The sequence below is a fragment of the Festucalex cinctus genome, chromosome 14 (genome assembly GCF_051991245.1).
Source record: "Festucalex cinctus isolate MCC-2025b chromosome 14, RoL_Fcin_1.0, whole genome shotgun sequence".
Lineage (NCBI taxonomy): Eukaryota > Metazoa > Chordata > Actinopteri > Syngnathiformes > Syngnathidae > Festucalex > Festucalex cinctus.
In genome coordinates this window covers 6,756,305-6,769,127 of record NC_135424.1, presented here as the reverse complement: position 1 = coordinate 6,769,127, position 12,823 = coordinate 6,756,305, and the positions used below count along the sequence as shown (strand labels likewise).

Below are 12,823 nucleotides of genomic sequence, written 5' to 3'. Positions count from 1 at the left end.
GCAGCAGCTCATTTTAGCGAAGAACCTCTTTTGATGGTGAGAGTTGGGCCATCTTTTACTTGTGACATTAATACATCATAATATCAACATACCCCAATATATTGTACAGGAGTTTTCCACCCATTAAAATGTCTTTTTTTTTTGTATGAAATCCTATTAAATGTAAGAAGAGGCTCCAGGATACGGTAGTAGTTCATGTTGACAACTATAGAGGCTCATTTTAACTATCAACCTCTTTAGGGAGTCGAAATTGGAACACTTGACGGGTTCACGTAACATGCAAATATGTCAGTGTGTTACTTTTATGAAATTATATATTTTTTGTATGAATCCCAATTTGTTTTTTTGTTTTTTTTCCCAGCAGCTCATTTTAGCAGTCAACCAGTCGATTTTATTATTATTATTACTATTATTATTACTATTATTATTATTATTATTATTATTAATAATAATAATAATAATAATAATAATAATAAGAGTAGGGCGGCACGGTGATGGAGTGGTTAGCACGTCCGCCTCCCAGTACTGACGACGCGGGTTCGAGTCCAGGCCTTTCTGGGTGGAATTTGCATGTTCTCCCCGTGCCTGCGTGGGTCTTCTCCGGGTACTCCAGTCTCCTCCCACCATCCAAAGACATGCATGGCAGGTTAATTGGGCGCTCCGAATTGTCCCTAGGTGTGCTTTTGAGTGTGGATGGTTGTTCGTTTCTGTGTGCCCTGCGATTGGCTGGCAACCAGTTCAGTTCAGAATCGATTCTCCGCGCTAAATGGGTATTCACTGTATTTGTGATATCACATTATACCTGCAAATCGGTATTTTGAAAAACAAACTTTAGGTCGTGAGTGGGCAGTAAGTACGTATATGGGAGGGGCGGGGTCGGGGCTGGGGGTGTGGTCAGGTCCGCACGTGTCAGGTAATGTGTGGGCCCTTTGAGCTCACCACCACACGGCAGTACACTACACCCTGGGGTGCAACAAATATCAGCATTGTAATTTCACGCCTGTGATTATTATCGCGAGCTCCATCTCTGACTGAGAATCCTCCACCCATCCTCTTTAGTCCTCCCAGCTGAGATACTGTTTAACAGCCTCTCCCTTGGACCCTGTGCGCACACACGCACACACACAAACACCAAATATTTTAATGCCTGTTCTCCACGGGCCCGTTTTAGGCTTTCTCATTTCTTCTTCGCCCATCTTCTGGCAATTCGCCGCCATCTGCCTCGGCATCTGTTTGAGGAGCCACAAGAAGTGTCTGCCGCGGCAGCAAAACTCTGCGCTTTTTGTGTGTGTGTGTGTGTGTTTATCTCTCTCGTATTTTTCTTGTTGTTTTTCCCTTCCCTTGCTCTCCTCCATCCATCTCTCACCCTCTCTCTCGCCCATTTAAATGCCAAGCGGAGGCAGCGTCCTCTTCCGTCTTTGTCTGGCCCTTGACTCCACCCCCCACCTGCAACTAGCCCTGATTTAGCATAATCTTTAAAAAAATAAAAAATACTTGCTCCCACCCCTCTACCTCTTTAGCCCCCTGCATGCACACGCACACACACAAACACAATCACACCATTTAACCGCATTCACAGGGAACTGACACAGTTGACGCTTCCTCATCTTTAAATACAGTCGAACCGCAATTTAACCGAGTTGGAAGAGGTCGTCCATTAGAGCCGATTGCCCGTTACATTGAAGTACTTCTTTTCATTGCCTAAAAAACACTCAATAGATTACAGAATTATTGTTTGTTATTTGTTACTTTTTTTCCAGATTTAATTTAATAAAATAGAAAAAAAGGTTAAATAAACTAAGGTTATTTTAGTAGTCCTCTAGATCAGTGGTTCTCAACTCTTGTCACCCTCGAACGGGTCTTCCCATTGTTGCAATTTTTTTCTATAGTTTTTTTAAAAATTAGTTTTAGTATTAATTTTAGTAAAAAAAAAAAAAAATACATGTAGTGTTTATCGAGTTTAAGATGAATAATGGTCAATAAAGTAAAGGAACTACATCTTAAAATGAACCCTGAAAACTCATGTTAATATTAATATTAATAATATTAACAAAGACAAAAATGAGCATTTTCACAAGAACTACTTTTAGTTTTGTAAACGTAAGAGATGTCATTTCAGTTAGCGTTAGTTTTTTTTTTTAAAAGCATTTTCATTTTTTATTTTTATTCCTGAACGAAAATGTTTTTCCAATTTTAATTTCAGTTATTTAATTTTTCAATAACAATACTAACGTTGTGCAAAAAGCATATTGCTAGTAACTATGACATTCACTAGCCATAGTTTGAGCTTCACTCTATTTGTTTACAGAGTAGAACACAAATGAATAACACTTCCTGACGCTTGCCTACTATTGTATGTCGTGTAGGAACTTGTACGCCACAATACTGTTCTGAAAAAAATCATACAAATACATGTAATTTTTTTTACTAGCTGAGAATCACACGCGTACACTTCACTTGCACTTGTAGCCACGCCACAGGCAAAGATATTAGCATCATGTCATTAGATATGGAGCCGGACGCCCTGTGCTCTGCGTCTCCCCTCGGGCCTACATGGATTAGACAGCTTTGTGCAATATGGCCAAACATATGTGTGTGTGTTGGGGAGGGGGAGACGGAGGCACTGAATACACGTGTGACCTCTCACACGGCAGCCACATTGAGTAATTGTGATTATGATGTTCAACAATGTCTCCAATTCCATCCCTGTGATGTCCTCCTGCCTCCTTTCCCTTCCCTCTCATTTTCTCAGTGGGGGAGCACTTGGCTGATAAGTTGTCGCATTAAGTGCAAACTTTTGGCTGATTGCTGGGTTGTTGTTTTTTTTTCCTCCTCGCCATCACTATGGCCGCAGCCTCTAATAGCTGTCCCCGGGCTCCGCCGCGGGCAATCATGTCACAAATAAACAGGCTGACACAGTCATTTACTCCAATTGTCCCTGCGCTATTCACAAGCCTCCCCTGGTGAACAACAACAATTATTCCAAATGTCAAAGATCCAAGCCTTTGGGGCATAGACAAATGCACATTAAAAATCTATTACAGAACACTTTCAAATATACATATAGGCTTGTTTTTTTAGTCTGATAGTAAAGGATTTCAAGCAGGGGAGTTTGCGAGTCACCTCCTTGTAACCTCATCTTATGAGGAACCTTGTGTCAAGAAACTGCATTTCACTGATTGTTACGGACAGCTGGACAGATGGACATACAGTTAGATAGATAGATAGATAGATAGATGGGGAGAGAGAGAGAGAGAGAGAGAGAGAGAGAGAGAGAGAGAGAGAGATACAAGCAAGAAAAATAGAAGCAGGCTAGATAGAGGTAAATAGAAAGACGGATAGCTAGCTAAACTGTTAGCTAAATGTGACAGCCTCTCAAATGAAAGCACCTGTTTTGCCTTAATTTCAAAGTTACCCTGTTAAGCAATATATAAGGCTAATATAAAAGTAATCATCATGGAAGCAATCTATTCCACATTATTGCCCTCCCAACCCCATCACATGGTGGCCTGAGAATCCATCTTGTGGTAATGGCGTCATTGTGGACACTCCCTCCGCATGTATTTGTTACCTTTGGCCTGCGAGCAATAAATCCATTCTCGTCTTTGCGGACCGCTGGCCAACGCGAACTGGTCAAGGATAGCGCCGCGCTTCGTTTCACGTCAACCTACGCTTAGCGTGATTACGCGCAGATTATCTGTGCACACCTCCCCTTGTTGGTCTTCACAGCCTCTCTCATGCTTAACCTTTCCATACTGTTTGGGTCGAAGCTAACATTTGACAGCAATAACCACAAGCCAAGATGTCATTCTTTCATTCTGAATCTAATGAGTGTTGCTACATTTTTGTACATTCATGTCTACTAAAACGGATTTTAGATTGACCAAATTAAATCAAACAAAATGGTGGTCATGAGGGGAATCTTGAACCTGTACAGGCCATAAATGTGTATACATATAATTTTTCACTAATTATTTATTATTTCTTTCACCATTTATATTTTTTAGGGTAGTGTTCAAGGCTGAAGGTCTTCCCACCGCATTTGCACAAGTTGCCATTGGAACATGCACCTGTTGGCTTTTGAAGAGTTGTGGGGGAGAATCTCAAAGCAGTAAAAAGGTCCAAGTCAACAAAAAAAATACTGCTCCTTGCCGAACTCGACCGCTCAAAGAGAAGCCAAACGTGGGGTAAGTACGGCGGAATCTCATCAGCAGTGATTTCAAACCATCACGACTCTCCCCAGGGGAGCTCTAAATGGAGCAGATGGTGGATAAATAGCGTCTAAGGGAAGAAAATTAGGGAGTTTCATTGGATTTCCATCAATTACCTGCGCTAATGTATCAATATGGATTAAAACAATGTTATTTGTAATGTTGCTGACAAGTGCCATCAATATATTAATAACGGCAGGGCCACACATCAATCCTCATTTGGGACTCTTATGGGGGGGGGGGGGGCTCCTCACAAGCGCAAGTCGCAGGATGTGGAAAGTGCTAGTACGGTCTTTGTTGTCACTAGCAATACGAAATTTGACATTCTCATTCATTTCTGCGCATTAGTAGGACATTTTTGGCATACTAGTACAACAAAACTGAGCTGTCATACTATCGAGGATGGTGAGTATACTAGTGCATGGACTTCAAACAGTTGACTATTGAGAGTATTAATACCCTTTGTTCTGACTAGTGAAAACATTCAGTGCCCTAGTAAAATGGCTTTCTTAATATTAAGGTTTTTGTTGACATCTGTGGGCTATTAGTACTAATGAAGTGTTTCATACCGAATCGCAGAACTGTATAAAGTCACTCGTAGTACTAGTAGCATAAAATTGTCTACTAGTTCATGGTTTTTCCTCACTTCCTCGCTTGCAAAAGTGGTCCTACTAGTGCATACAAATACATGGATATCAATAATGAAAACCGTTTGAGCACTTATTTGATATCCATACATATTTTAGTGTTCATGTAGGCTACTAGTACACACTTTGCCCTTACAATTCAGTGCCCTAGTAGAATGACGGTCTTACTAGTAAGATTTTTGTTGACATCTGTGCGCTACTAGTACCACTAATAGTGCTCAATGCCAACTAGTCAAATTTTACAAGGTTACTAGTACTAGTAGCATGAAGTTGTCAACTAGTCCACAGTATTGCCTCACGAGGCCTATTTGACCATTTATTTGTTAACCATGCCCATCTTAAGGTCCATACACGCTACTAGTACACACTTTGTTCTAGCTAGTAAGACAATTCGGTGCACAAGTACAAAATATAATGGATGTGTCTTACTAGGAACAATTTTCCACTACTGCCTTTCACCATACACATTTGTAAGAGTGCTATCTGTTACTAGTGAGGAAAACTACTAGTGGACATGGTTTTGCTAGTAGTTGGGTATGCGAGGCTACTAGTTCGAGCAGCATGCTTACTAGTTGGTCTTAGATGTGCAACCAGGGCAGCACAGTTGTGTACTAGTAGGCCAAAAATGGCAGCACTAGTGGAAAAAGGGACACAGTCATTCTACTAGTGCGCTGAGCTGTCTTATTAGTGATAACAAAGAGTGTACTAGAACATGGCCCATAAGAGGCAGCAATGAGCGCGTGATTGTCCTGCATTAGCATGTTACGCTACAGGGACTTGACGAGGGCAATTTCATGTCTTCCTCGTACGGTGACCTCTGATTGGCTGATGGCTGGCTTCATTGACGACCACCATAAAGTAGGAAGACGTCCCAGCGTCGGCATTATTAGGACGGAATCCGCTAAGCACTATGACAGAAACACTTTATTTCTGTCCTCTCTTCCAGGAGGACATGGACGGATGTTTTTGTCTGATTTGAATTAGTCATCTTCATGACTACCACTTAAAAAAATAAAAAATACTTGAAGTGAAAAAATAATTCTACAAGAATAAAAGCACAAGCTTATGGTTAAAAAGAATAATATAATTTTTTAAAGAATTTTTTTCTATTAGTGAGTCGAAATTTTTTAACAAAATTAAGCTACAATGTAATAAGAATAAAGTCTTAATATAGGTTTTTGAACTCGCACTGACTGCTAATTTTGAACTGTTCATAATTCTCTCCACCTTCTACTGTCTACTCATTTTTAGCTCTTTGACCGCCAAAAACATGTAATAACGTTTAGTAAAATCACGACGTATGCCGCCATAAACGTTAAGTGACGTCAACTACTTTTTTTTTTTTTTTTGTGACTATATCAGTGGTCAGTGCATGTCCAAGTGCAGCGCAGCCGGGTCAATGGGTTGTGAAATCAAAAACACCCACTAAATATGGCCAGCAGATGGCAGCGGTAGCTGCTCGGGCCCTAACTAGAGCTGCGAATTCCAATGAAACATGACGCAATCGGATGAAATAGAACGTTTTTAAGGCTAACGTTAATGATCAAAGCCTAAATCTATTAAAACTAATTTGACGAAGCGTCACTAAACGAAAAATATTAGTATCAAAGTCACTGTTGTGGAGAAAATGTATCTTTTCTTTTCAATTTTCGCTCAATGTCACTCAAATTACCCATTTTCAAATGGTGATTACTGAAGAACGGAATACAGTAGAAACACTTTTTTTTTTTCTAATGAAAGAATGGAATGCGATCTTTCATGTGGTACCCTGGTTGTATATGTAGCAAAATAACACAATATTCTGTTTGCTTTGAAAAATGAGTTAAAATGCTCGAAATCCGCTGGCATTGGGGCGTTGTTTTTGATAACGTGTGGCAGTAAAAGAGTTAAAAAGTGCATTATTTCTATAGTTTTAATCAATTTAAAAAGTTTCTGTGAAGTCGATGAACAAATTCAGTTGCTTGAGTCCACCTCAAAGTCCACATAACTCTGCAAAAGTCGTAATTATTTGCCATTTTTCACTTGTATTATTATTTTTTTAATTCCAGAGACATAATTAACATGTGGAGCCTGCCGTGATTAAAAATGCTCCGGGTGTAAATGCAATATTCAACAGTGAGCCGTGACAGTGATGTATTCCAAGCGGATTATCCTCACTGGTTTTGACTCTGGCCATTAATCTACATTATTTATGATAGCATAACAGCGGGATGTACTATATAAAGAGAAAAAAAAAAGGATTCAACTTTTTCCAAACATTTGTATTAGTCACTGGAAGCTCTCAAGTTGACTCGTGGGATGTTTTGAAGGGGCTCTGAAGCTGAAACAAAAAGCTTCAAAAGTCACCCAACCGTCATGTTTAATTACAGTTTTTTTACTTAAAAAAATAAATAAAATAAATGTTTGTTTAATAAAAAGACACTCCAGTCATAGTTAAACTTTTCAAGTTGCAGCTTTCTGGTATTCATTGAATTTTGACGGTAGTTGTCGATTAATTTGATAATCGATTACTTGATTAATTTTGTCACCTCTACCATTAATTGTCCATAGGTACATTAAATCCTATTGAAATTCTGTTGAACTGTTTAAAACAATTTGGAAGGCCATGCAGTTATGGTCTACTTACTTTTTTTCTTCCTGCTTTGTCAATCAGCATAATAATATTTTGACATATTTCTACTGTATGAGATTTATATACGCTGAATTTTTGACATGACTCCGGTATTGAATCTCATTGGATCGTTCAGGTCTACCTAATTAAATCAATTACACTTTGTAATAGTCAGTCAGGAGCAAAGAGGCGCTAAACATGATATGATAGGGAAAAAAAAAAAAAAAGATTATCTCTGGCCGTCAAGAGAATGAACAAATAAATAAGCAGACAAGATAATGTGATAGTTTGCCGGTGAAGTTGACGTTACGCCTACCTTTTCTGCTTTTGTGAAAGCAACATTAATCTGACGCACCAGTGAAGCTCTGTCTAATGTGAAAATGTACAACCCCCCCCCCTTCGACTCCTGCTTCGGCGAGGAAGATGCTTCTATCAGGCTAATGATAATAAATGGCAACTAATGGGATGGCCAAACATAACAAATGGAAAGTTGTAAAGGTATGGAGGACACATTAAATCTGAAATGACATCCTCAAGTCGGAGCTTTGTCTGCCGCTAAACAGGAAAAATTGATCATCGCCAACCGTTTGCATTAATGTACATCATGTGCATGACATGCAGTGGAATAATTCAACATATTTAAATATTTTTTTTTTTGGACATTTGGGTTAGGTGATTAATCAAAAGTAAATGCTATAGCCAACTTCTGGATTTATTTATTTTATTAATTTTTGGTGTACATATAATATATATATATATATATATATATATATATATATATATATATATATATATATATATATATATATATATATATATATATATACAATATTGCAATTTGCTCTCTTGTGTTCCTAAATAGTGCATTCCTGTGAGACGCTTCATCTAAAGTCACAAAGTGAGCACAAAGTGCCGGAGAATTTGCGGCCTCTCATGCGTTTGTCATTGCGAGGAACTACATTTGTCTTAATGATCGTGCTCCTTGAACTGAGTTTGCCTGCAAAAATAATCGATATCCAAGTCGCCAGTGGGGGCAATACCCGAGAAGGAGCGCTCGTGTGAGTGCGCGGAAGGCACTGTGTCACCGCGTTGGCCTTGTAGATGTAACAATGCTTGTAGAGTTTGGCCCTGAGCATCTAAACGCGCTCTCAATCACTTGCTGAAATCTTCCTATAGGCCACACTTGAGTGCTGGTGGAGCTTAGATACAGTCTCAATTTGTATGGTGTCTCTCGTCGCGGGACACGGGAGGGAAGGGGGAAAAAAAAAAAGGATCGATCTCTCGTCTCCCGGTCCAACGGGTTCCGACTTATCTATTTTGGGGAGGATTTATAAAACACGTCGCTGCGTGCAAACAATAAACACGCTCGCAGAAGAGAATGTTTTTTGTTATCATATGCGTGTGATTGTAGTGTGAATTGTGACACTTTGCAATCAGTTTTTGTTTATATTAGAGGTTTGGTATTTTTTTTCCCCCCAATAACACAGTAATACACAATCGTAAACTCACATATGGTCAATATTGTCCTTGAGATCCATTTTATAAGGAATAATTCTATCACTATTTAAAACTATTAAACTATCAAAACGACAGCCACATTTGCTAATTTCAACCATTACATGAAAAATTAACATTTAGCAGATTTTTTCTTGCCTGCGCTGTTTCTAGTGAATGTAATTTTTTTTGTTCAATCAGTTTTCAGCATTTGGGCCCTATTTTTGTGCCCAGCGCAAGTCTAGTGCAAATAGTTTAAATGCATTTTAGCATTAGCATTTTCGTAGACGGTCACAGTTAGAATTAGGTTTTTGTACCGTTGTGGGAGTGAACACAGCCGACTTGACTCCTGGCCAGTTGAAGTGGCTTTCCTCATTCTCTTTCAATTCAGCGCAGGTGAGGTGTGTGCAATCTACATGGCGGAGATTTTTACAAACGAAATGAAGTCTGTCTACGTGCGCCTCGATCAGATCCACCAAAATCACGTTACACCACCTGCGCCACATTTTAGACCTGGTTTTACCTGGTCTAAGTCTCGTCTACTTTGTCAACAAATTGTCAAGAGCATTTAAAAAAAAATGCCCTAGTTTCCCCGGAATGCCCAGCAAGGTCTGCCAAATTCCCAAACATGGTAGACTAGACTTTAAGATGTGGCCGTTTTTACGCCAAGCGCACGTGCGCTTCTCTACAAGTATGAAAATTGAGCTGTGTATGTGCTACCATGTCATTCTAATCTGCCCAAGGCCTTCGGAACCGGATTTATTTTTTATTAGCAATGGGACTCTTTCTTCTCGCAATCAGATTTCAAATGAGTCCTCACAGAGTGATGATGTCAGCATTTTTCTGTCTTCTTATTGGTTGCCCAAGCAAAACTCGACACAACTTGAACTAGTGAAACATGCCTGCACACATTAATATCACATTAGTGATATATGTATATGACTTGTTTTATGTTTCTCATGTTATTCGATAATATTGATTCTGTGCTCCTCCAGTTGATGTTTGTGGAATAGTTTCCTGCTCTTTGTCAAATATTGATAGCTTTTGTAATTGAAAAAGAACATCAGAAAGGAGTAGAAGAAGAGCGGCCGAATAACACTTTTAGCGCGCATCCGTCTATATCCTCATATGACACTTTCTGCCGCATTTTGTTTTCCAAATCTGACATATTCAGATTATTTTTTTTTTTCCTCGATGAAGCAAAGACGCGAGAGGCGTGCAGCGCCGTTTGGCCCTTCAGTGACCAGAGAGGATGTGATAAATGACTTCCACACTCATCCCTGTCAGCACTGGCGAAGGAAGCGAAGGGGGGGTGCGCGCGCGCGTGCGCGGGTGGCGGGCGTGAATGGTAGCACGGCGGCCCTCCTACCGCGAGCTACATCGTCCTAACAACATTATTCTTCTCATGCGGCTTGTCGATAGAGGCACCCGCCGTGATTGGCGTGGGGATCCGCTCAGGTTAATTGGAAGCCTGAACTGTGTAACGGCACGGGAAGCTGAGCAGACATCCCCCCCCACCGCTCCTTGTAATAACACAGGAGGCCTGTGTGTCTGTGTATCGATTACGTTGTAGGTTGACGGCGCCCGTATGGGAATGAAATATCAGATGACAGGTTATGGATGTGGCCTTCAATGGGCCCGTAGGAGCGGAGATGGGCCACTTGTACGGCAGGAAGAGGCCCTAAATGAAAATGATCAAACACATCATTGAGAGCCCACAAGGCTGGATTGGAAGTAAAATGTCATTTATCAATGGAAATGGCTGGACACGATATTAGGTAGAGCGTCACGTTCTCTTTTGATTCGATACAAGTTTGACATTGCTGGATTTTGACTGATTTTGCAAGGCCCACAGAATATTGAGTTCTGTTGCTATAAAAATATGGAGCTTGTCAAAAGAAAGATTAGAATCTCTACTTTCAACAGGAAAAAAAAAAAGTATATTTCTATCTGTTTCCGTTTTACAGCAATTAGCATTAGAATATACCATTGCTAAGTTTCATCATTATTCACAAATCTGTTTAAAACACTGGGGAAAAACAAACTTTTTGCAACATGGCCCTGGTTGAGCTCTTATACTCTGCTGCCACCCGCTGGCCGTTTTTGTAATAACTACCATTGCTTCAAGAGTGCTCTTCGGTTCAGAGGCTGCATCAAAGCCTTCTGTACGCTCTACCATTAAAAAACAAAAACAAAACAAAAAACAAAACAAAAAAACGTTTTTGGGACCATGATAATATTTAAAATAGAACGTATTTATACGTTTTTGGGAGCAATAAAAAAAGAAGAAAACATAAGGAAGTAATAGAGGGGAAAAACGGCTCAATCCCTGCTTCTTTAAAAGGGGGCACAGTATGAAATGGGGAAAAAAAAACTCAGCACAAAATAAAAGACGTACAACAGAACTCAAAGACTTTTGCAGGTGTACCTATTAAGGTGTCCATGCCAACATCCTCCAGTAGTTTGACCCCCCACTTTTTTTCCTCTTGATCAAGGGTCCGGTGGCTGCATAAGAGGTGCGGAACACATGATAGCCTTCATAGATTGTAACCAAACACCGCACCGCTCTCTCCTTCTTTGCCTTGTCATCCAGTGGGGCGGCGCTCCCTGAGATTAACGAGACGGAATGAGTGACAGTGCTAATATGGAGCGAGAGGGTGGGACTATAGCGGGACATTAAAACCGTCAACCCCCGTTTATCGTGCGGGTATATTCACTACCTGCCTGCAATTGGTGAAAATCTGAAATCATATTTAAAAATATATATATTAAAACACACTTTTTAAAAGTATTTGAGCAAAAGAAAAACAAGCTATGTGCAAAAAAAAATATTGAAATGATTATACACAATATAGTCTGTGAACAGGGATGTGACTTTTAGAGGCGGGGCCTAGTGCAGTGTTATGTGATATAGTGGGCAAACACTTGCAAAATCATGAAGCAGTCGTTTTAAAGAAAAGACGCTTACAGATTATTACAATTCAACTTTGTTCCCATTTTGGTCCGATGCTCCAAAAGTAACGCACCAACCGATAAGTTTTGAAAAATATTCATAGCACATTCTTACGAGGCTGACCAAGGTTATAAAGGCCCGGCCGCCATAACTCAGAGATTGTGCTTATTAGGTCGGAAGTAATTACAAACACAAAGTGACATTTTACAAGAGATGTTTTGCATAACGTGAGTTATTGCTCCCGTAAACCGGTGCAGGAGCGCAGAACCTCGACTTGAACTAAAAGGAACTTTCCCGAGGATGAGCGGACAACATTTTGCTCCGTCTGAAGGTTGGACGGTCTCATTGAAGTGAGGCGTGCGTTACGTCAAACTTTAGATGGATTCGTAACGCTGAAGTTGATGATTACGTCATATGCAACATAAGGAATACTCAGACTCTGTACTTGAGTAGAAGTACAGATACTTGACAGGCTACACGCTGTCTATGGGACACAAACAGGCGGTCCAACTTCTGTATGTGGACATGACTGACTGGACCACATCACCCTCTCCCTGCTACCTCCCCACCCCCCACAGGCTCCCGCCGACTAAGGTCCAGATTGTGCCACTGGGCCTGTACCGGACCGGAGGTGGGCGATGGAGCACCAATCCATCTCCCGCAGTAGCTCGCTGACGGGAGCATCGGTTGCCCACTCCTCGGCTGCGAGCGCACTCAGGAAGATGGATTGGTTGGCCGACTCTCCAAAGGAGGCAAAGCATGCCGTTAAGAGGCTGTGCATCACTTGGCTGCTCATATGCAAAGTTTGATGAAAGAGGTTTTTCTGGGAGCCATGAATTAGGGCTGAGTGGCGAAATTACATTTGTGGGGGAAAAAGGCCTTGCCAGCTTTGAGAGTTGCTTTCTTT

General features: G+C 40.5%; 1 protein-coding gene across 2 annotated transcripts in view; it reads left to right on the top strand.

Moving 5' to 3' along the window:
• The window catches only part of cdhr1a (cadherin-related family member 1a), a 271,515-nt gene that overhangs the window by 131,076 nt on the left and 127,616 nt on the right, over positions 1 to 12,823 (top strand). For both annotated transcript variants that reach the window (XM_077496326.1, XM_077496324.1), the window contains exon 7: positions 4,008 to 4,187. The gene's annotated coding sequence lies outside the window, so the exon portion shown is untranslated. The remainder of the gene's footprint in view (positions 1 to 4,007; positions 4,188 to 12,823) is intronic.